The following is a 21,944-nucleotide window of genomic DNA, read 5'->3' on the forward strand; positions in this document are numbered from 1 at the left end:
AGCCCGCCCACAGTGCATTTATTGTGGGTAGGTGACACAAAAAGCTGGATCATGTACACGCACATCACCCAGCCTGTTCCTTTTTAGGAGCACATTGTGCACCTTCTGTGGTGCGCAGCTCACCCCTCCTCCGACTGATTTATCCACTAAACATGGTGGATTGAGCCAAATTTCAGCAGTACCATGCCCCCATTACTACAAGATCTTTCCCTTTCTACCTTAGAGAATCATTTTCTTTTAGAGCTAACCCCACCTTGCTGCCTGCCTGATGGGGGGGGGGGGGGGGGGGAAAACAAAAAAAAACGACAACTTTATCTTCTCATGTCCTTACATCAGGAACTTCCCTTTAGCAAAAACGGTTAAACAAAAAAAAAAACTTTACCCCCACAAATATCCCAACTAACTTCACCTTAAGGATTCATAAGTTTGTTCACAAACTCACTTTAAAATGATTCTCTCATTACAGAACTTGCTTCCCAGAAGATGCCTAAGCATGGCCCCGCACCAGGATTGGTCATTGGTCCACTGGGAGCAGGAAGACCTTACAGCACTTGAGATATTAAGGGAATTATGGTATGAATCCACTGGGAGACTGTCCTCTTCACCTGACTGTTTTGATCCCTTACACATTCCTATGATGTATACTGATTTACGACCAACTACTTTTTACCCCACATATGCTAAGGGATCATACATGGAAACATTTTTTATCAAATTGACTCAGATATCCTTAAAATTATACTCCACATTTTTTCCAAGATTTCATCTTGAACCTCACATTTCTTAAAGAAAGCTCAGCTCACAAGAGAGTTAGTCCTAAGGCAGGCAGATAAGGGGGGGTGGCATTGTTCTACAAGACAAATCTTATTAAAATCTCTGAAGCATACCAGCTTCTGACCAAACCAATTATCTCAAACTCACCAAAGGACCCCTTGAGCAAATACCCAACGGGGAGCTCAAAAGTTATTAGAAACTGGGGTAGTCCATGTTAACACAAGGGAATATTCTTTTCTGTGCAGGGACTACTTCAAGCAAAAATCGATATTTACTATCTTCCAAAATAAACAAAATTCTATTTTTTCCTCCAGGAAAGCCAATCGTGGCCTCCATCGAGAGTATCGCTCATGGGTTATCACAATGTATTGATTTTCTACAGTCTACTGTTCAGTCCTTACCATTATACATTATTCATTACAACTCCTTGATGTACTCTGACATTACCATTGGGAGATGTTATTGGTTTTCATTGGATGTAAATTCTTTATACACACCAATACCACATAAGGTTGGCATCACAGCCCTAGGTCACTTTTTGGTTGCTTAAACCTATCTCCATCCTTCCCAGGACCAGTTCATCATGGAAGGCACTAAACGTTTGCCTGGAGCACAACTCTCCAGATACGGGCACCAATGACACGTCTTTTGCGCCTTATCCATGGGTTGGTGGAAGGAGCTCTTTAACTGGAAAAACAACCCTTTTGCTGCGCATGTAGATTTTTTATGGCCAATACAACCAAAGAATGGCTCTCCTCCAGTTTCATTGTAGAGTACTCTAAAGACAATGAATTGGGCGTCTTTCACACATGTCCAGCTCCACTTGGTATTTTTAGATCCAAGGATGGTTCTATTATCTCCAAAATTCACTTCAAGCCTGCATCAGGTAATTCATACCTGTAGCATCATAGTTGCCTCAATCCAGCTTGGATAAAGAACGTTCCCAAAGGGCCAATTCACTAGATTCTGTAAACTGTACCTTGGATGAAGACTATTTCTTGCAGGGGCTTATTTTATTGAGAGGAAGAGGATTAGAAAAAAGGCCTTTACCCCCATCTAATTCAACAGGTTTATGAATAGTCTTCCACACAGCCTAAGAGTTCCAAATCAGATCATTTGGATAGGTTTGACATTAAATTCAACACCCGGTATTATTCACATTATAGGGAGAGGATCATTTTATGCCACAGGATAATGCTGCAAAAATATCCCAAATCAGGACCATTCCTTCCTTAACATTAGCTTGTCTGAGAAGAGCGCCCAATATTAACAACATAGCCCCCAGCAAGCTTATAGTACCAAGAAAGTCCACTTGTCATTTTTGGTGACTTTCTGCCAATTAAAACAGACTGTACCAGTGTGAGAAAACTCAGTGTAAGATGTGCCCATGTGTGAATCCCAGACAAAAGCATTTTCAAGATAGTACTGGAAAACTTTACTTAACTGAGAATTCTATTTATGTTTCTCAGATGTCATCTACGGTCTCACGGGTCCCTAGGGGCTTCTATGTGGGTTGTACTATATGCACTGTTGTTAGGGACTGTTTTGGTAAACACAGAAGACCGATCGAGCAAACGGAAGAAAAACTGTGGGGGTGACAGCCATGATGAAGCACTTGAGCAGACCGAGTCAAAAGACAACATCTCCATCCATGGAAAGCGAGTGGACGCCAGAACTGACTACCCCGCACCGTCACCTGCCAGCACCCCAGCTGAAGAAACACCATCCCTGCCCAGCCCCTCCTCAGGACAATACCGGGTGAGGACCAGCTTAACCGCCATAACCCTAATCACCGCAGAGCATACAGTCATTAACCCTTCCTCTCCCTTCACCGCGATGGGCCTCTTTGCAAGTCATTAACATTTTCCTCCAGATGGGTCAGCAGCAAATGGTGGTGAAGACATGCCACTACCGTCCTTCTAGAATTGCTGACCTCCCATCGCTGCGCCCCATTAACCCTTCCACCACTATGGTCAAGCAATATTCTTTAACCCTTTAGTTGCTGGAGATCAACTGCACTGTTAGATCATTCCTTTCCCCTTCCCCCCCCCCCCCACACGCTGATAGCTGAGCTAAGTATAAAGATCACCACCATGTCCATCCTCCACTTCGTCATAACTCCATTCCACCTTTCTACATCACCACAGCTAAAGCGGACCTGTCATCGCCAGCTAATGCTTTTCTGTGCTTCTAAATACTACCTAAATATTTCCTGCAGAAACTTTTCTAAAGAGAGCCTTGGATAGTCTTCTCTCTGGCCACCCCCCAGTAACACCTCCTTCCTTTCTAAGATTGTATTATAATCAATAAGTAAAAAAATGTACCCCTTACTAGTGATTATACAGGTCCACTTTATGGCTGGGCTTCTTTCCTCTTCTTCAACCCTGTATTTACCCCTGCCTGGGGCAGATGATTCAGGCTGGTTGCCCCCCTCCTTTTTCCTATCGGGGCACAATGTACAGACCTTTACCGTGTGTGGTATGCTTTGCTTTCAATAAACCTGGTGCTTGTCCCAATAAAAAAAAAATGAAAAAATAACCAGCAGGATTGGTCCTGATCGCAGGATGAGTGGAGACATCGGCCGATCAGGGTCAGTACAGCATCACCACATTCAGCCATTCTTCCTGGCACCGACCCCACGACACTAAGGCAAGTAATGCAGTTTAGATGTGTAACGTTAGGTGACAAAAAAGGATTACAATCAACCCACAGAAGTCAGCCACAAACATGACTTTGGCCAGCTTATCAAGAAGGAGAGACAAAAGACAAATAATCAGGAAAACTACACCTGCAAAAACATTTCCTGGAGAGAGATGGGTGCAAAGTCCGGAAGGCGGACAGAAGTTAGATCAACATCAAAATAGTGAAGCACCCCAACATCCTGCAGCTGGTCAGTGTGTTTGAGACAAAAAAGGAATATTTCATCTTTCTGGAGCTAGCTCAAGGCCAGGAAACGTTTGACTGTATCCTGGATAAGGGTTATTACTCACAGAAGGATACAAGTAACGTCATTCGGCAGATCCAGGAGGTTGTGGCCTATCTTCACTGTGTATTGTGCACAGGAGCCTCAAGTTGGAGAATTTGTTGTATTATAAACGTTTGAAGAATTCCAAAATAGTCATCAGTGACTTGCATTTGGCAAACTTGGAGACAAGCCTCAAAAGAGCCTTGTGGCACACCTGAGTACCTGGCCCCAGAGGTAGTCGCATGCCAGCGATATGGTCGGCCTGTTGACTGCTGGGCCATCGGATTTATTTTGTACACTACACTCTGGGAACCCTCCGTTCTATGATGGGTTGGAGGACAATTACAAAAAAAAGTCATGACAAGAATCCGTTCCAAAAGATTCTACATGGTGATTAGTTTGACTCTCCATATTGGGATGATGTTTCTCTAGCAGCCAAACATTTGGAGTCCCGTCTGATGGAGGTGGACCAGGACCAGGAGGGTGACAGCGCCGGACGCCATTAGCCATTAATGGATTTCAGGGAACGTGGCCTAAGATAAAAACAAAGGATGGAATGTGTGTGCAGAGTTAGAACTTCGAAGGCCAAATGGAAGAAAGGTGACCACCATGATGATGCGCCTGTAAGCACCAGGACAGAGTCCAAGACCCCGTCTCCATCCATGGACAGCGAGCAGACACCAGGCCTGACCACCCCCACACCGTTACTCTGCCAGAATCCCAGCTGAAGAAAAAGTCATCCCCGCTCAGCCCCTCCCCTGAAGGCAGGGATGAGGACCAGCTTAATCACCATAACCCTATTCACCGCAGAGCATACAGTCATTAACCCTTTTCCCTCCACCGCGACGGGCCTCTCTGCCATGTCATTAACATTTTCCTCCACCAGATGGGTCAGCAGATGGAGCAGACATGCCATTACTGTCCCGCTAGAGAAACAGCAGCGCTGACCTCCCATCGCCCCATTAACCCTTTCATCCACTACGGTCCAGCATTAATCTTTAACCCTTTAGTTGCTAGAGATCTACTGCATTGTTAGAGCATTCCCCTCCCCTCCTCATTCTCCCAATAGCTGCTGGACTAAATGTAAAGATTCCGACCATGTCCATCCTCCACTTTGTCATAACTCCATTCCACCTTTCTGCACCACCGGTGCTAAAGCAGACCTGTCATCACCAGCTAATGCTTTTATGTGCTAAAAAACTACCTAAATATTTCCTGCAGAAACTTTTGTATATACTATATATACACACGGGAAGGCTTCTTTACTCTTTTTGAACCCTGTATTTACCCTTGCCTGGGGCTGATGATTCAGGCTGGTTGCCCCATTTATTTCCTTTCTATGGGGGCACATAATGTGCAGACCTTTACCCCGTGTTTTGTATGCTTTTCTTTCAATAAATGTGCTGCTTCTCCCATAAAAAAAAAAAAAAAAAAAAACGTATTGCTTGCCGCCTGTCCACAGTGCATTTATTGTGGGTAGGTGACAAAAGCTGGATCATGAACATGCACATCACCCAGCCTGTTCCTTTTTAGGAGCACATTGTGCGCCTTCGGTCTCCTCTTCCGACTGATTTATCCACTAAACACGGTGGATTGAGCCAGTTTCAGCAGTACCATGCCCCCATTACCACAAGATCTTTCCCTTTCTACCTTAGAGAATCATTTTCTTTTAGAGCTAACCCAACCTTGCTGCCTGATGGGGAAAAGAAAGAGAGAAAAAAGAGGCAGAAGAATTAGTGAGGAAATGTAAAAAAGCACCCAAAAAAAAAAAAAAAAAAAACCCAATTACACACCCTAGATATAAAAAACAAAAAAACTTTACCCCCACAAATATCCCAACTAATTTCACCTTAAAAAGGATTCATCAGTTTGTTCACAAACTCACTTTAAAATGATTCTCTCATTACAGAACTTGCTTCCCAGAAGATGCCTAACCATGGCCCCGCACCAGGATCGGTCATTGGCACACTGGGAGCAGGAAGACCTTACAGCACTTGAGATATTAAGGGAATTATGGTATGAATCCACTGGGAGACTGTCCTCTTCACTGTTTTGATCCCTTACACATTCCTATGATGTATACTGATTTACGACCAACTACTTTTTACCCCACATATGCGAAGGGATCATACATGGAAAAAATTTTATCAAAATTGACTTTCAGACGTCCTTAAAATTATACTCCACGTCATTTTTTTTTCAAGATTCCATCTTGAACCTCACATTCTTAGAGAAGAAAGCCCAGCTCACAAGAGATAGTCCTATGGCAGGCAGATAAGGGGGGGTGGCATTGTTCTACAAGACAAATCTTATTAAATCTCTGAAGCATACCAGCTTCTGACCAAACCAAACCAATTCTCAAACTCACCAAAGGACCCCTTGAGCAAATACCCAACGGGGAGCTCAAAAGTCTTAGAAACTGGGGTAGTCAATGTTAACACAAGGGAATATTCTTTTCTGTACAGGGACTACTTCAAGCATCCATACTTTTACCATCTTCCAAAATACACAAAATTCTATTTTTTCCTCCAGGAAGGCTAATCGTGGCCTCCATCGAGAGTATCGCCCATGGGTTATCACAATGTATTGATTTTCTACAGTCTACTGTTCAGTCCTTACCATTATACATTATTCATTACAACTCCTTGATGTACTCTGACATTACCATTGGGAGATGTTATTGGTTTTAATTGGATGTAAATTCTTTATATACACCAATACCACATAAGGTTGGCATCAGCCCTAGGTAACTTTTTGGTTCCTTAGACCCATCTCCATCCTTCCCAGGTCCAGTTCAAGGAAGGCACAAAAAAAATCTTTAAAGCACAATTATTTTCCACAGATACAGGGCACCACCAATAGCGCATCTTTTACACCCCGTTACACCAACCTTATCCATGGGTTGGTGGAAGGAGCTCCGTATCTGCAGAAAACCCTTTTGCTGCCCATGTAGTTTTTTTTATGGCCAATACAACCAAAGAATGGCTCTCCTCCAGTTTCATTGTAGAGTACTCTAAAGACAATGAATTGGGCGTCTTTCACACATGTCCAGCTCCACTTCTTTGGTATTTTTAGATCCAAGGATGGTTCTATTATCTCCAAAAAATTCACTTCAATCCTGCATCAGGTAATTCATACCTGTACCATCATAGTTTTCTCTAGCCAGCTTGGATAAAGAATGTTCCCAAAAAAAGGCCAATTCACTAGATTCTGTAAAAAAAAAAAACAAAAAAAAAAAAACTGTACCTTGGATGAAGACTTTCTTGCAGGGGCTTATTTTATTTTGAGAGGAAGGTTAGAAAAAGGCCTTTACCCCCATCTAATTACACAGGTTTATGAATAGCCTTCCACAAAGCCTAAGAGTTCCAAATCAGATCATTTGGATAGGTTTGATATTAAATTCAAACACCCGGTATTATTCACATTACAGGGAGAGGATCATTTTATGCCACAGGATAATGCTGCAAAAATATCCCAAATCAGGACCAGTCCTTCCTTAAGAAACAGCTTGTCTGAGAACAGCTCCCAATATTAACAGCATAGCCCCCAGCAAGCTTACAGTACCAAGAAAGTCCACTTGTCATTTTTGGCGACTTTCTGCTAATTAAAATGGACTGTACTAGTGTGAGAAAACCCAGTGTAAGATGTGCCCATGTGTGAATCCCAGACAAAAGCATTTTCAAGATAGTACTGGAAAACTTTACCCAATTGAGAATTCTATTTATGTTTCTCAGATGTCATCTACGGTCTCACGGGTCCCTAGGGGCTTCTATGTGGGTTGTACTATACGCACTGTTAGGGCCTGTTTTGGTAAACACAGAAGACCGATGGAGGAATCTAATATAGATCATACATGGTGATTATGAGTTTGACTCTCCATATTGGGATGATATTTTTATAGCAGCCAAAAAGATTTGGTGTTCTGTCTGATAGAGGTGGACCAGGAACAGAGGGCGAAAGCGGAGGATTTCAGGGAACGAGCATCCAATAAAAAAACATTAAGGATGGAGTCTGTGTGCAGCTTGAGAAATATTTCGCGAAAGCAAATGGAAGAAAACTGGGGGTGACCACCATGATGATTCGCCTGAGGGCACTTGAGTAGACCGAGTCAAAGACAAAATCTCCATCCATGGAAAGCGAGCGGACGCCAGAACTGACTACCCCCGCACTGTCACCTGCCAGCACCCCAGCTGAAGAAACACCAACCCTGCTCAGCCCCTCCCCTGGACAGCACTGGGTGAGGACCAGCTTAACCACCATAACCCTAATCACCGCAGAGCATACAGTCATTAACCCTTCCTCTCCCTTCATCGCGATGGGCCTCTTTGCAAGTCATTAACATTTTCCTCCAGATGTGTCAGCAGCAAATGGTGGTGCAGACATGCCACTACCGTCCTGCTAGAGAATCGCTGACCTCCCATCGCTGCGCCTCATTAACCCTTCCACCGCTACGGTCAAGCATTATTCTTTAACCCTTTAGTTGCTAGAGATCAACTGCACTGTTAGATCATTCCCCTCCCCTTCCCCCCTCCCCCACACGCTGATAGCTGAAGTGTAAAGATCACCATGTCCATCCTCCACTTCGTCATAACTCCATTCCACCTTTCTACATCACCACAGCTAAAAGAGGACCTGTCATCACCAGCTAATGCTTTTCTGTGCTTCTAATACTACCCAAATATTTCCTGCAGAAACTTTTCTAAAGAGAGCCTTGGATAGTCTTCTCTCTGCCCCCCCCCCCCCCCAGTAACACCTCCTTCCTTTCCAAGATTGTATTATAATCAATAAAAAAAAAAAAAAAAAAGTACCGCTTACTAGTGATTATACAGGTCCACTTTATAGCTGGGCTTCTTTCCTCTTCAACCCTGTATTTACCCCTGCCTGGGGCAGATTCAGGCTGGTTGCCCCCCTTTTTGCTTGTCCCAATAAAAAAAAAAAAAAAAAAAAAAAAAAAATGAAAAAATAACCAGCAGGATTGGTCCTGATTGCAGGATGAGTGGAGACATCGGCTGATCAGGGTCAGTACAGCATCACCACATTCAGCCACTCTTCCTGGCACCGACCCCACGACACTAAAGGCAAGTAATGCAGTTTAGATGTGTGACGTTAGGTGACAAAAAGGATTACAATCAACCCACAGAAGTCAGCGACAAACATGACTTTGGCCAGAGGAACCAAAGACAAATCAGGAAAACTAGACCTGCAAAATGTTTCCTGAAGAGAGATGGGTGCAAAGTCCGGAAGGCGGCCAAAACTTAGATCAAAATAGTGAAGCACCCCAACATCCTGCAGCTGGTCAGTGTGTTTGAGACTAAAGGAATATTTCGTCTTTCTGGAGCTAGCTTAAGGCCGGGAAATTTGACTGTATCCTGGATCAGGGTTATTACTCACAGAAGGACACAAGTAACGTCATTCGGCAGATCCAGGAGGTTGTGGCCTATCTTCACTCACTGTGTATTGTGCACAGGAGCCTCAAGTTGGAGAATTTGTTGTATTATAAACGTTTGAAGAATTCCAAAATAGTCATCAGTGACTTGCATTTGGCAAACTTGGAGACAAGCCTCATCAAAGAGCCTTGTGGCACACCTGAGTACCTGGCCCCAGAGGTAGTCGCATGCCAGTGATATGATCGGCCTGTTGACTGCTGGGCCATCGGAGTTTTGTACACTACACTCTGGGAACCCTCCGTTCTATGATGAGATGGGAGGAAAACAAAAAGTCATGACAAGAATCCGTTCCAAAAGATTCTACATGGTGATTAGTTTGACTCTCCATATTGGGATGATATTTCTCTAGCAGCCAAACATTTGGAGTCCCGTCTGATGGAGGTGGACCAGGACCAGAGGGTGACAGCGTCAGACACCATTAGCCATTAATGGATTTCAGGGAACGCGGCCTAAGATAAAAACATCAAGGATGGAATGTGTGCGCAGAGTTAGAACTTCGAAGGCCAAATGGAAGAAAGGTGACCACCATGATGATGCGCCTGTAAGCACCAGGAGTCCAAGACCCCATCTCCATCCATGGACAGCGGGCAGACACCAGGCCTGACCACCCCCACACCGTTACTCTGCCAGAACCCCAGCTGAAGAAAAGTCATCCCCGCTCAGCCCCTCCCCTGAAGGCAGGGATGAGGACCAGCTTAATCACCATAACCCTATTCACCGCAGAGCGTACCGTCATTAACCCTTTTCCCTCCACCGCGACGGGCCTCTCTGCCATGTCATTAACATTTTCCTCCACCAGATGGGTCAGCAGATGGTGGAGAAGACACGCCACTACAGTCCCGCTAAAGAAACAGCAGCGCTGACCTCCCATCGCCCCATTAACCCTTTCATCCACTACGGTCCAGCATTACTCTTTAACCCTTTAGTTGCTAGAGATCTACTGCATTGTTAGAGCATTCCCCTCCCCTCCTCATTCTCCCAATAGCTGCTGGACTAAAATGTAAAGATTCCGACCATGTCCATCCTCCACTTTGTCATAACTCCATTCCACCTTTCTGCACCACCGGCGCTAAAGCAGACCTGTCATCACCAGCTAATGCTTTTATGTGCTAAAAACTACCTAAATATTTCCTGCAGAAACTTTTATAAGAGCCTTGGATAGGCTTCTCTCTGGCCACCCCCCAGTTACACCTCCTTCCTAAGATAATTAGAGGTCCCACTTACTAGTGAGTATACAGGTCCGCTTTGCAGCTGGGAGGAATCTTGTATATACACGGGAAGGCTTCTTTACTCTTTTTGAACCCTGTATTTACCCTTGCCTGGGGTTGAGGATTCAGGCTGGTTGCCCCATTTATTTCCTTTCTATGGGGGCACATAATGTGCAGACCTTTACCCCATATTTTGTATGCTTCTTATAATTGTGCTGCTTCTTCCCCCCCAAAAAAAGAAAAAAAAAAAAAAACACAAACACTTATTACTTGCTGCCCACCAACAGTGCATTTATTGTGGGTAGGTGACAAAAGCTGGATCATGTACATGCACGTCACCCAGCTTGTTCCTTTGTAGGAGCACATTGTGTGCCTTCTGTGGTGCGCAGCGCACCCCTCCTCCGACTGATTTATCCACTAAACACGGTGGATTGAGCCAGTTTCTGCAGTACCATGCCCCCATTACCACAAGATCTTTCCCTTTCTACCTTAGAGAATCATTTTCTTTTAGAGCTAACCCAACCTTGCTGCCTGGTGGGGAAAAGAAAAAAAGAGAAAAAGAAGAAGAGGCAGAAGTGAGGAAAATGTAAAAAAGCACCCAAAAAACACCCGATTACCACACACCCTAGATATAAAAAACAAAAAAAAAAAAACAAAAAAAAAAAACTTTATATTCTCATGTCCTTACATCAGGAACTTCCCTTTTGCAAAAAGGTGTAAAAAAACCAAAAAAAAAAAAAAAAAACTTTACCCCCACAAATATCCCAACTAATTTCACCTTAAAGGATTCATAAGTTTGTTCAGAAACTCACCCATCTCCATCCTTCCCAGGTCCAGTTCATCATGGAAGGCACAAAAATATTTTCCCTGGAGCACAACTATTTTCCACAGATACAGGGCACCACCAATAGTGCATCTTTTACGCCCTGTTACACCAACCTTATCCATGGGTTGGTGGAAGGAGCTCCGTATCTGGAGAAACAACCCTTTTGCTGCCCATGTAGTTTTTTTATGGCCAATACAACCAAAGAATGGCTCTCCTCCAGTTTCATTGTAGAGTACTCTAAAGACAATGAATTGGGCGTCTTTCACACATGTCCAGCTCCACTTCTTTGGTATTTTTAGATCCAAGGATGGTTCTATTATCTCCAAAATTCACTTCAATCCTGCATCAGGTAATTCATACCTGTACCATCATAGTATCCTCTAGCCAGCTTGGATAAAGAATGTTCCCAAAAAAGGCCAATTCACTAGATTCTGTAAAGAAAAAAAAAAGAAAAAAAAAAATGTACCTTGGATGAAGACTATTTCTTGCAGGGGCTTATTTTACGTTGAGAGGCAGGTGATTAGAAAAAGGCCTTTACCCCCATCTAATGCAACAGGTTTATGAATAGTCTTCCACACACCCTAAGAGTTCCAAATCAGATCATTTGGATAGGTTTGACATTAAAAATTCAACAACCAGTATTATTCACATTACAGGCAGAGGATCATTTTATGCCACAGGATAATGGTACAAAGATCCCAAATCAGGACCATTCCTTCCTTAAGAAACATTAGCTTATCTGAGAAGAGCTCCCAATATTAACAGCATAGCCCCCAGCAAGCTTACAGTACCAAGAAAGTCCACTTGTCATTTTTGGCGACTTTCTGCCAATTAAAAACGGACTGTACCAGTGTGGGAAAACCCAGTGTAAGATGTGCCCATGTGTGAATCCCAGACAAAAGCATTTTCAAGATAGTACTGGAAAACTTTACCCGATTGAGAATTCTATTTATGTTTCTCAGATGTCATCTACGGTCTCACGGGTCCCTAGGGGCTTCTATGTGGGTTGTACTAAACGCACTGTTAGGGCCTGTTTTGGTAAACACAGAAGATCGATCGAGGAATGTAATATCGATCATACATGGCGATTATGAGTTTGACTCTCCATATTGGGATGATATTTCTCTAGCAGCCAAAGATTTGGTGTTCTGTCTGAGAGGTGGACCAGGACCAGAGGGCGAAAGCGGAGGATTTCAGGGAACGAACATCCAATAAAAATATTAAGGACTGAGTGTGTGCAACTTAAGAATTTCGCAAAAGCAAAATGAAAGAAAACTGTGGGGGTGACCACCATGATGAAGCGTCCGAAGGCACTTGAGCAGACCGAGTCAAAGACAACTTCTCCATCCATGGAAAGCGAGCGGACGCCAGAACTGACTACCCCCGCACCGTCACCTGCCAGCACCCCAGCTGAAGAAACACCATCCCTGCTCAGCCCCTCCCCTGGACAGCACTGGGTGAGGACCAGCTTAACTGCCATAACCCTAATCACCGCAGAGCATACAGTCATTAACCCTTCCTCTCCCTTCATCGCGATGGGCCTCTTTGCAAGTCATTAACATTTTCCTCCAGATGTGTCAGCAGCAAATGGTGGTGAAGACATGCCACTACCGTCCTGCTAGAGAATCGCTGACCTCCCATCGCTGCGCCCCATTAACCCTTCCACCACTACGGTCAAGCAATATTCTTTAACCCTTTAGTTGCTGGAGATCAACTGCACTGTTAGATCATTCCCCTCCCCTTCCCCCCCCACTCTGATAGCTGCTGAACTAAGTGTAAAGATCGCCATGTCCATCCTCCACTTCATCATAACTCCATTCCACCTTTCTACACCACCACAGCTAAAGCGGACCTGTCATCGTCAGCTAATGCTTTTCTGTGCTGCTAATACTACCTAAATATTTCCTGCAGAAACATTTCTAAAGAGCCTTGGATAGTCTCTCTGGCCATCCCCCAGTAACACCTCCTTCCTTTTCAAGATTGTATTATAATCAATAAGTAAAAAATGTACCCCTTACTAGTGATTATACAGGTCCACTTTATGGCTGGGCTTTCCTCTTCAACCCTGTATTTACCCCTGCCTGGGGCAGATGATTCAGGCTGGTTGCACCCTTTTTCCTATCGGGGCACAATGTACAGACCTTTACCACGTGTGGGTATGCTTTGCTTTAAATAAACCTGGTGCTTGTCCCAATAAAAAAAATAAAATAACCAGCAGGATTGGTCCTGATCGCAGGATGAGTGGAGTCAGACCGATCAGGGTCAGCACAGCATCACCACATTCAGCCATTCTTCCCGGCACCGACCCCACGACACTAAGGCAAGTAATGCAGTTTAGATGTGTGACATTAGCTGAAAAAAAGGATTACAATCAACCCACAGAAGTCAGCGACAAACATGACTTTGGCCAGAGGAACCAAAGACAAATCAGGAAAACTACACCTGCAAAATGTTTCCTGAAGAGAGATGGGTGCAAAGTCCGGAAGACGGACAAAAAATTAGATCAAAATAGTGAAGCACCCCAACATCCTGCAGCTGGTCAGTGTGTTTGAGACTAAAAAGGAATATTTCACCTTTCTGGAGCTAACTTAAGGCCAGGAAATGTTTGATTGCATCCTGGATAAGGGTTATTACTCACAGAAGGACACAAGTAACGTCATTTGGCAGATCCAGGAGGTTGTGGCCTATCTTCACTCACTGTGTATTGTGCACAGGAGCCTCAAGTTGGAGAATTTGTTGTATTATAAACGTTTGAAGAATTCCAAAATAGTCATCAGTGACTTGCATTTGGCAAACTTAGAGACAAGCTTTAAAAGAGCCTTGTGGCACACCCGAGTACCTGGCCCCAGAGGTAGTCGCACGCCAGTGATATGATCGGCCTGTTGACTGCTGGGCCATCGGAGTTATTTTGTACACTACACTCTGGGAACCCTCCGTTCTATGATGAGATGGAGGACAACTAGAAAAAAAAGTAATGACAAGAATCCGTTCCAAAAGATTCTACATGGTGATTAGTTTGACTCTCTATATTGGGATGATATTTCTTTAGCAGCCAAACATTTGGAGTCACGTCTGATGGAGGTGGACCAGGACCAGAGGGTGACAGCGGACACCATTAATGGATTTCAGGGAACGTGGCCTAAGATAAAAACATCAAGGATGGAATGTGTGTGCAGAGTTAGAACTTCGAAGGCCAAATGGAAGAAAGGTGACCACCATGATGATGCGCCTGTAAGCACCAGGACAGAGTCCAAGACCCCATCTCCATCCATGGACAGTGGCAGACACCAGGCCTGACCACCCCACACCGTTACTCTGCCAGAACCCCAGCTGAAGAAAAAAAAAAGTCATCCCCGCTCAGCCCCTCCCCTGAAGGCAGGGATGAGGACCAGCTTAATCACCATAACCCTCTTCACCGCAGAGCATACAGTCATTAACCCTTTTCCCTCCACCGCGACGGGCCTCTCTGCCATGTCATTAACATTTTCCTCCACCAGATGGGTCAGCAGATGGTGGAGCAGACATGCCACTACTGTCCCGTTAGAGAAACAGCAGCGCTGACCTCGCATCGCCCCATTAACCCTTTCATCCACTACGGTCAAGCATTACTCTAACCCTTTAGTTGCTAGAGATCTACTGCATTGTTAGAGCATTCCCCTCCCCTCATTCTCCCAATAGCTGCTGGACTAAATGTAAATATTCCGACCATGTCCATCCTTCACTGTCATAACTCCATTCCACCTTTCTGCTCCACCGGTGCTAAAGCTGACCTGTCATCACCAGCTAATGCTTTTATGTGCTAAAAACTACCTAAATATTTCCTGCAGAAACTTTTATAAGAGCCTTGGATAGGCTTCTCTCTGGCCACCCCCCAGTTACACCTCCTTCCTAAGAATTAATTAGAGGTCCCACTTACTAGTGAGTATACAGGTCCGCTTTGCAGCTGGGAGGAATCTTGTATATACACGGGAAGGCTTCTTTACTCTTTTTGAACCCTGTATTTACCCTTGCCTGGGGATGAGGATTCAGGCTGGTTGCCCCATTTATTTCCTTTCTATGAGGGCACATAATGTGCAGACCTTTACCCCGTGTTTTGTATAATTGTGCTGCTTCTCCTCCCCCCACCCCCCCCCCCAAAAAAAAAAAAAAAAAAAAACACAAACTTAGTTGCTTGCCGCCCGCCCACAGTGCATTTATTGTGGATAGGTGACAAAAGCTGGATCATGTACATGCACGTCACCCAGCCTGTTCCTTTTTTAGGAGCACATTGTGTGCCTTCTGTGGTGCGCAGCGCACTCCTCCTCCGACTGATTTATCCACTAAACACGGTGGATTGAGCCAGTTTCAGCAGTACCATGCCCCCATTACTACAAGATCTTTCCCTTTCTCCCTTAGAGAATCATTTTCTTTTAGAGCTAACCCAACCTTGCTGCCTGATGGGGAAAAGAACAAAAAAAAAAAAAAAAAGAAGAAGAAGGAGAGGCAGAAGTGAGGAGAATGGCTCTCCTCACGTTTTTGTAGAGTACTCTAAAGACAATGAATTGGGCGTCTTTCACACGTCCAGCTCAACTTTTGGTATTTAGATCCAAAGAAGGTTCTTGTCAGGAGCCGCCATGATCCGCGGCTCGGCGCAGGCGCAGTGTGCCCGTTCACGCTGGTGTACGGGCACTAAGTCCTGGCCGGCCGCAGTTGAGACGAAATCCGCAAGTGCACGCCTGGCACCAATGATAGCGCAGGGCGCGATATTTAAATCTGCCCTGCACTGACAGGAATCGCCGAATGGTCTTTCCTGCATCCCTGTGTCCTTTATTCTTTACCTGTGCTGTTGAGTTACTGTTGCTGACCCGAATAGTCTTGACCTTGCTGTGTTCTCCTGCTCTGACCCCTGGCTTGCCTGACCTCTCTCCTGGATGCCCCCTTATGGACCTGATCTTCTGTTGCTGACCTGGCGTGTGACCCGACCATTCTCTGCCCACTGCTTTGTACCGTACCGCTCCCACGGCTACTGACTCAGCTTGTCTGACTACGCTCTCGCTCATCCATCCATCTGGCCTGGGCATATCCGCCTCTTCACATCAGACTATCCCTGCGGGGGCCTCTTGTGAATTCCTCTACCACGGGTAGGTGTACTCCAGAGCCGCGACCTGGTCTCGGTTTACTTCAAGTCCATCCCCACCATCAGGGGCCCTGGTGAAAAAGTGAACCAGGACTTAGACTCCGCGCTCTGGGGGAACCTGATCCGTGGGTTACTAGAGGTACAACTAGACAGCTCTTTACAGTACCATCCGGCCATGACAGAGTCTGGAGGAGGACCCTCCCCATTGGAGGACATATGCCAACACCTGGCGGCCCTGACTCAAGCTGTCACAGTCCTTCAGGATCGATATACCCATCTGGAAAACCGATTCCAGGCATTGAACTATACCGACACCACCTCCCAGATCCCGGCCTCTCCGGCTCCATCCAGGGAATCTTCAGAACCATCCATGGGAGCATCAGTAGTACTGCCTACTTCTGAACCCCACGTTCACTACCAGAACGCTTCGGCGGGGACCGAGCACAGTTCAGGGCCTTCAGGAATTCCTGTCTCCTGTACTTCAGTTTGCAGCCTCGCACGTTTACCACGGAGTCAATCAAGGTGGGATTCATAATTTCCCTGCTCCAGGATGAGCCCCAGGATTGGGCCCATCGATTGATGGAGAACCACGATCCCCACCTGAAAACAGTAACCTTGCCTTTCTTATCAGTGATACCCCACGAGGTGACATCTTGTATGGAGCCCCAGTCCGAGGGAGACTGACAGTCGTCTTTAGCCTCTTCCATTTTCTAACAATTGCTCCAACAGTTGATCTATTTTCACCAAGCTGCTTGGCAATTGCCCCGTAGCCCTTTCCAGCCTTGTGGAGATCCACAGTTTTGTCTCTGGTGTCTTTGGACAGCTCTTTGGTCTTGTCCATGGTAGTAGTTGGCGTCTGACTGACTGTGGGGTGGACAGGTGTCTTTAAAGAGCTCAGAGAGGTGCTAAGTGAGATGAATGAGTGGAGAAGAGGTAAACTTTAAAAAAAAAAAAAAAAAAAAAAAAAGGGGCACAGTAACAGGTCTTTGAGAGCCAGAATTCTTGCTGTTTTTAGGTGTTCAAATACTTTTGTTCAGCCGTGCAAGATAAAAAGTTCTTAAAAAAAAAAAAAAATCATACAAAATGATTCCCTGAATTTTTTTTTTAAATTCTGAGTGGGAATGCACCTACAATGTGAATTTCAAACCCCTCCATATTTCTAAGTGGGAGAACTTACAAAATCGCAGGGTGTTCAAATACTTCTGTTCCTCACTGTATGTCCTTTTTCTCTCTGCAGAATTTGGACGGTAACAGGGACAAAAAAGTTTATTTGGTAAGTGTGGTCCCCACTAGGGCATGTGGTGTTTGAGGCCAGAGCCCTGACTTTGGCCCTTCTGGCTTTTTTCTCTTTGCAGTTTGGGAATGTATTTTAATCCCCACCCCCGGAGTGGGGCAAGTTTATCATCTTTGGAAAGTGTGGTCCCCACTAGGGCATGTGCTGTGGTTGGAGGCGTGACTTTGGCCCATCTTTTTTTTCCTCTTTGCAGTTCTGATGTATCCTCCCCCTTCCCCGGCCAGCGGCAAAAAAATCTTGTGTTTATTTGGTAAGTGTGGCCCTTCCTCCAGGGCATGTGCTGTCTTTTGAGGCCAGACAACTAACCCTTGCCCTTGTCACTTTGTGTTTGATTTATTCTGGTTGGAAAGGTTCCTGCTGCTGCAAACAGCACCACCCAGCCAGACCCCCTGCCCACTTGTCCTCCCATGGTGGGCCAAAAGAGGCGGTGGAGCCGGGGGGGGGGGGGGGGGGCTGTGGTGTCCGCTGGGGCACTGGGCATTCCCCTGGGCCATTTGTCAGGGGGGCACAGGAGGGTATTAGGGTCAGGGGGAGCATGGAGGGCCGGGGGTCTGGCTCTGGTGTGAGGGGGCGCCAAGCTGGTGGCAGAAGGAGCCAGGCTTCCTTCCGAGAAGGTGGAAGCTGCGGCTGCTGCCTCCCCTTCTAGTCCTGGTGAAGGGACATCGAGGAGGCAGACGGGGCTGGGCCTGGCCTCAGGCCCCTACGGAGGCAAAGTTTCCACCCTTCTCCCGCACTGAGACCTGGGCCCTGGTGTCTGCTTTTTTGCAAAGATCGAAAGACATTTTGGGGTCCAGCTCCTACCGCAGCGGTCAGGCGGCCAAGGACAGTCTGTGGGAGGAAATCGCGGTGGTCGTGAATGCAGTGGGTAGGATGGCACGCTGGACCCTCCCGAACATCAAGAAGCGTGTGATTTGAGAGGGAGTTGGCTGAGTGGGTTAAGCAGGGGCATGTTACCATCGATGGTGTGGATCCCGCCCATCTTTAGCGCCTGTCTCGGGAAGAACAAGCACTTGTGCCACTCAGCATGTCCACGATTTTGGGGGCGACGGCTCGTGCAGATACTGATTGGCAGAGCGGTAAGTACACTACACATGTCCATATTGTCTTTAAAGTTGTGCTATCTTTTTGAAAAGCAAAGTGTGAAATAGTGTAGCTTGACATTTGTTGTTCATTTTGTCTTGTGTTGTAGCCCATCCCAAGGCAGGTGCTGCCCCTGCCAGCCCCTCAGACGACTCGGATCACGCATACGCTGATCCAGGATGTATTCCCTCCTGGTAAGTACTCATTGGGAATGCACCCCGTAATGTTGACCAGGCTGCTAAAACATCAAAACATCTCACATGTCAATGTCCTATTCACAGCACAACATCAGCAGGAGGAGAAGCGGCTCCCCCCGCTGCAGCCAGGCCAGGAGGAAGATCTGGGTATGTATTAATGTGCTTGTCTACAAAGAAACATAATCACTCATAAGCCTATGAGCATCCTCTGAGGAATGCAGAACAAACCAAAATGCTAAAAACTGTGTGAACACAAATATATCTCCACAACACGCTGGATTTCTTTGGGCCTCCTCACTGTACTGCACTCAAACCCCTAGAGAAAGCAATGTGAAAAAGTGTTACCACACAGAAATGCGTCTAATCTCTGCCAAAATGTTGTGGGCCCAGTTTCCCCAGACCAAGAAAAGCAGGTAGCCCCCAGCAAACCAAAATGGGGGAACTGATGAGAGCAATAAAGTTGCAAACATCACTAATTAGCTGACATCTCCCGAGCGTTCCAAAATCAGACTCGTCCTCGTAACTTCACAACGACTCCCAGACAAAACCAAACCATTCCATGCATGTAAAAACACATACATGTAATCTGACCAACGTCAAAATGCTCAACTCTGACAGTCCCAGAATATCCAATGTGTTTGGTGTTTAGTGACATGCATGTATCATGCCTGCTCAATATACAGGAAATGATCCACTACAGGGACCCATCACCTCCCAATCGTGCCGCTCACCTTCAGGTTTGTTGCCCACACAAAAAGGGAAGGTCTAACACTTTGGTCACCACTATGGGTGACAGAACTGGCAACATTCCTCAAATTCTCTTGGAATCAGTAAGAATCATTTTAAGGCTGCAGGACTCCAGGTAAATCCTTGTTAAAAAGTAAAGCCCAAAAGAGCTCATGCTTGTTTACATTTATTCAATGAGTTTAGTGGCCCCCCTTAAGGATGCCGATTTCCAGAGTAGTGTTTAACCACTTGTCACCTCCACTGTAGTTGTCACTGGTCTACAGTCCAGGGAGGTAATCAAATGACGCCCTCCCGTGTGCCCCTGGGGGCTCACACCTGCCGACCTCTGTGGCCTTTACCACGTGATCATGGCAGATCAACGCTCAATGCAATTGCCAGTTATTGGCTGCACTTTCCTCACGCTGTCAATGTGAGGAATGTACTGCAAATAACTGGTAATTTGCAGAGGATGGCTCCCCACTGATCAGGGCACAGATTATCATTGCCATGATGATCAATGCCCAGCAGGGCCACCAGTCAGTGCTGCCCATTAGTGGCCATCATTGGTGCAGATCAGTGCTGCCTATCCGTGCCACCTCATCACTGCAGTCTCAACAGCTCAGTGAAGGTGAAAAGTTACCTGTTTGAAGAATTTGAAGAAAAAAAACAACAACAACAACAACAACAACACACACACAGCAGACATTAAATATCCCCCAAAGCAACCACTATTTGTGTGAAAACAATGTCAGATGAGTACAGTGTTGCCTGACCACAATTGTCCTTCAAAAAGTGTAACATCGCTGAAAGGTGAAAATTGTTCAGCCCAGGAAGGGATTTTAACTGGCCAGTAGGCAAGTGGTTAAAAAATCTGTGCTGACGTCTGCCAGTGATATCTAATGGGCCCCCTCTCCTGACTTGTTCCATCATGTCATCTGGGACTTAAGCCTAGTAAAACTTTAGGAGGTCAACATCAAGAAATTAGCTACTCGCCCAATTGTAAAGTTCAAAGTGACGGCCTCCATATTACCATAGCTCAAAATGCAGAGGCCAAATCACAGACATACCAAGACTGAGTATTTTTGGAGCCAAAATTTTCCCCAAGCCAAAAAACCCAGCCAGATCACAATTAAAAAGCACACACAATTGTCAATTTTCTAAGTCCCAAAAAAGGAATCTCCAGGGGCAAATCATTTCACAGTGCCCCACCCAAAACAAAGTAAATTAAATGTTTTTGGCCTCTCATGTAAACATGGCCAATAATTGGACTGCTTGAGTTTGGCACATCACATGACTAGCAGGAAGATCTATTCCTTTGCCAGACCTATCCACCCAGATCCTCTGCTTTGAAGTCGCCTAAAGCCCAAAAAGGCATGGAAGACTAATTTATTATTCATTGACAAATACACTATATTGGCAATACTGCTGGGATGCCTTCCTTTCCGCACACATGAACTCGAATGGCATTTCAATCTTAGTCCGTATGGTTCAATATTGAGTAGTCCCGCCATTTGTAGCTCAAACAGCTTCAAATTGTCTGGAAAGGCTGTTTAATCTTTTTGCATATTCTTAGACTGGCACATGAAATAAAATTCTTTCACATTGAGTGGTCATGAGACCTGCAGTTTAAAAGTGATTCAAGGATTTTTGTATGCATTGGTCTTGATCTCTTCAGATCCACAGTTATATCACCAATTCCTTGGGATGCATTTACATGAGTTTGTGCTTTGTAAAGATTTTGTGGCACCTTTATATTTGATTGGAGCATTTTGGGTTGGTATTTAAGCCTTTGGAATGTTGCCTTAACAAATGTTATATCTTTGGATTAAAATGTTTGAAGGTCAAGGTCTAAAAGCCTGCCGTAGCTTATGGGCATATTGTAGCCATCCTAACACATCTGCCTCCTTGTTTGGCAGGAAAGGTGGTCCCTCATTGTGGCCCCTGCTCCTGAGCCTTATGCCTCTTACTCCCAGTCTCGTGGCTTGTAGCTGCCAGTGTCCTATTTCTCTGGATAAACTGGTGAAAAACATAATGAGCAAACCCTCAAACCTTGAACAAAAATGTCAGATCATACATACAGCCTAACTCGTGTCTTGGTAATCATCTTGAATATTTTCAGCTTTGTGACCTGGATGCCCCAGCTGACAGAGTGGGTGAACAATCTGCATCCGATGTTGGGGTATGGGAACTGCTGTAATGGGGTGGGGATGTTCAAATGCATGTTGCATGTGTATTTGGGAAATCTCATGCCCTTTGTTTTTGTGGTGCAGGGAAGTTCAGGCACTCCAGTAGTTCAGCAAAGTCCGTCACC

General features: G+C 45.5%; 3 pseudogenes; all 3 read left to right on the plus strand.

Annotated features, from left to right (window-relative positions):
* The first annotated feature begins 3,430 nt into the window (after positions 1-3,430).
* Positions 3,431-4,366, plus strand: LOC149433980 (caM kinase-like vesicle-associated protein pseudogene; annotated as a pseudogene).
* Positions 4,367-8,824: 4,458 nt separating this feature from the next.
* On the plus strand, positions 8,825-9,435 carry LOC149433981 (caM kinase-like vesicle-associated protein pseudogene; annotated as a pseudogene).
* A 4,112-nt stretch (positions 9,436-13,547) lies between these two features.
* Positions 13,548-14,402, plus strand: LOC149433982 (caM kinase-like vesicle-associated protein pseudogene; annotated as a pseudogene).
* Positions 14,403-21,944: the final 7,542 nt, after the last annotated feature.

The sequence above is a fragment of the Staurois parvus genome, unplaced genomic scaffold (genome assembly GCF_062004578.1).
Source record: "Staurois parvus isolate SC_StPar_1 unplaced genomic scaffold, SC_StPar_1.0 ptg001869l, whole genome shotgun sequence".
Classification (NCBI taxonomy): Eukaryota; Metazoa; Chordata; class Amphibia; order Anura; family Ranidae; genus Staurois; species Staurois parvus.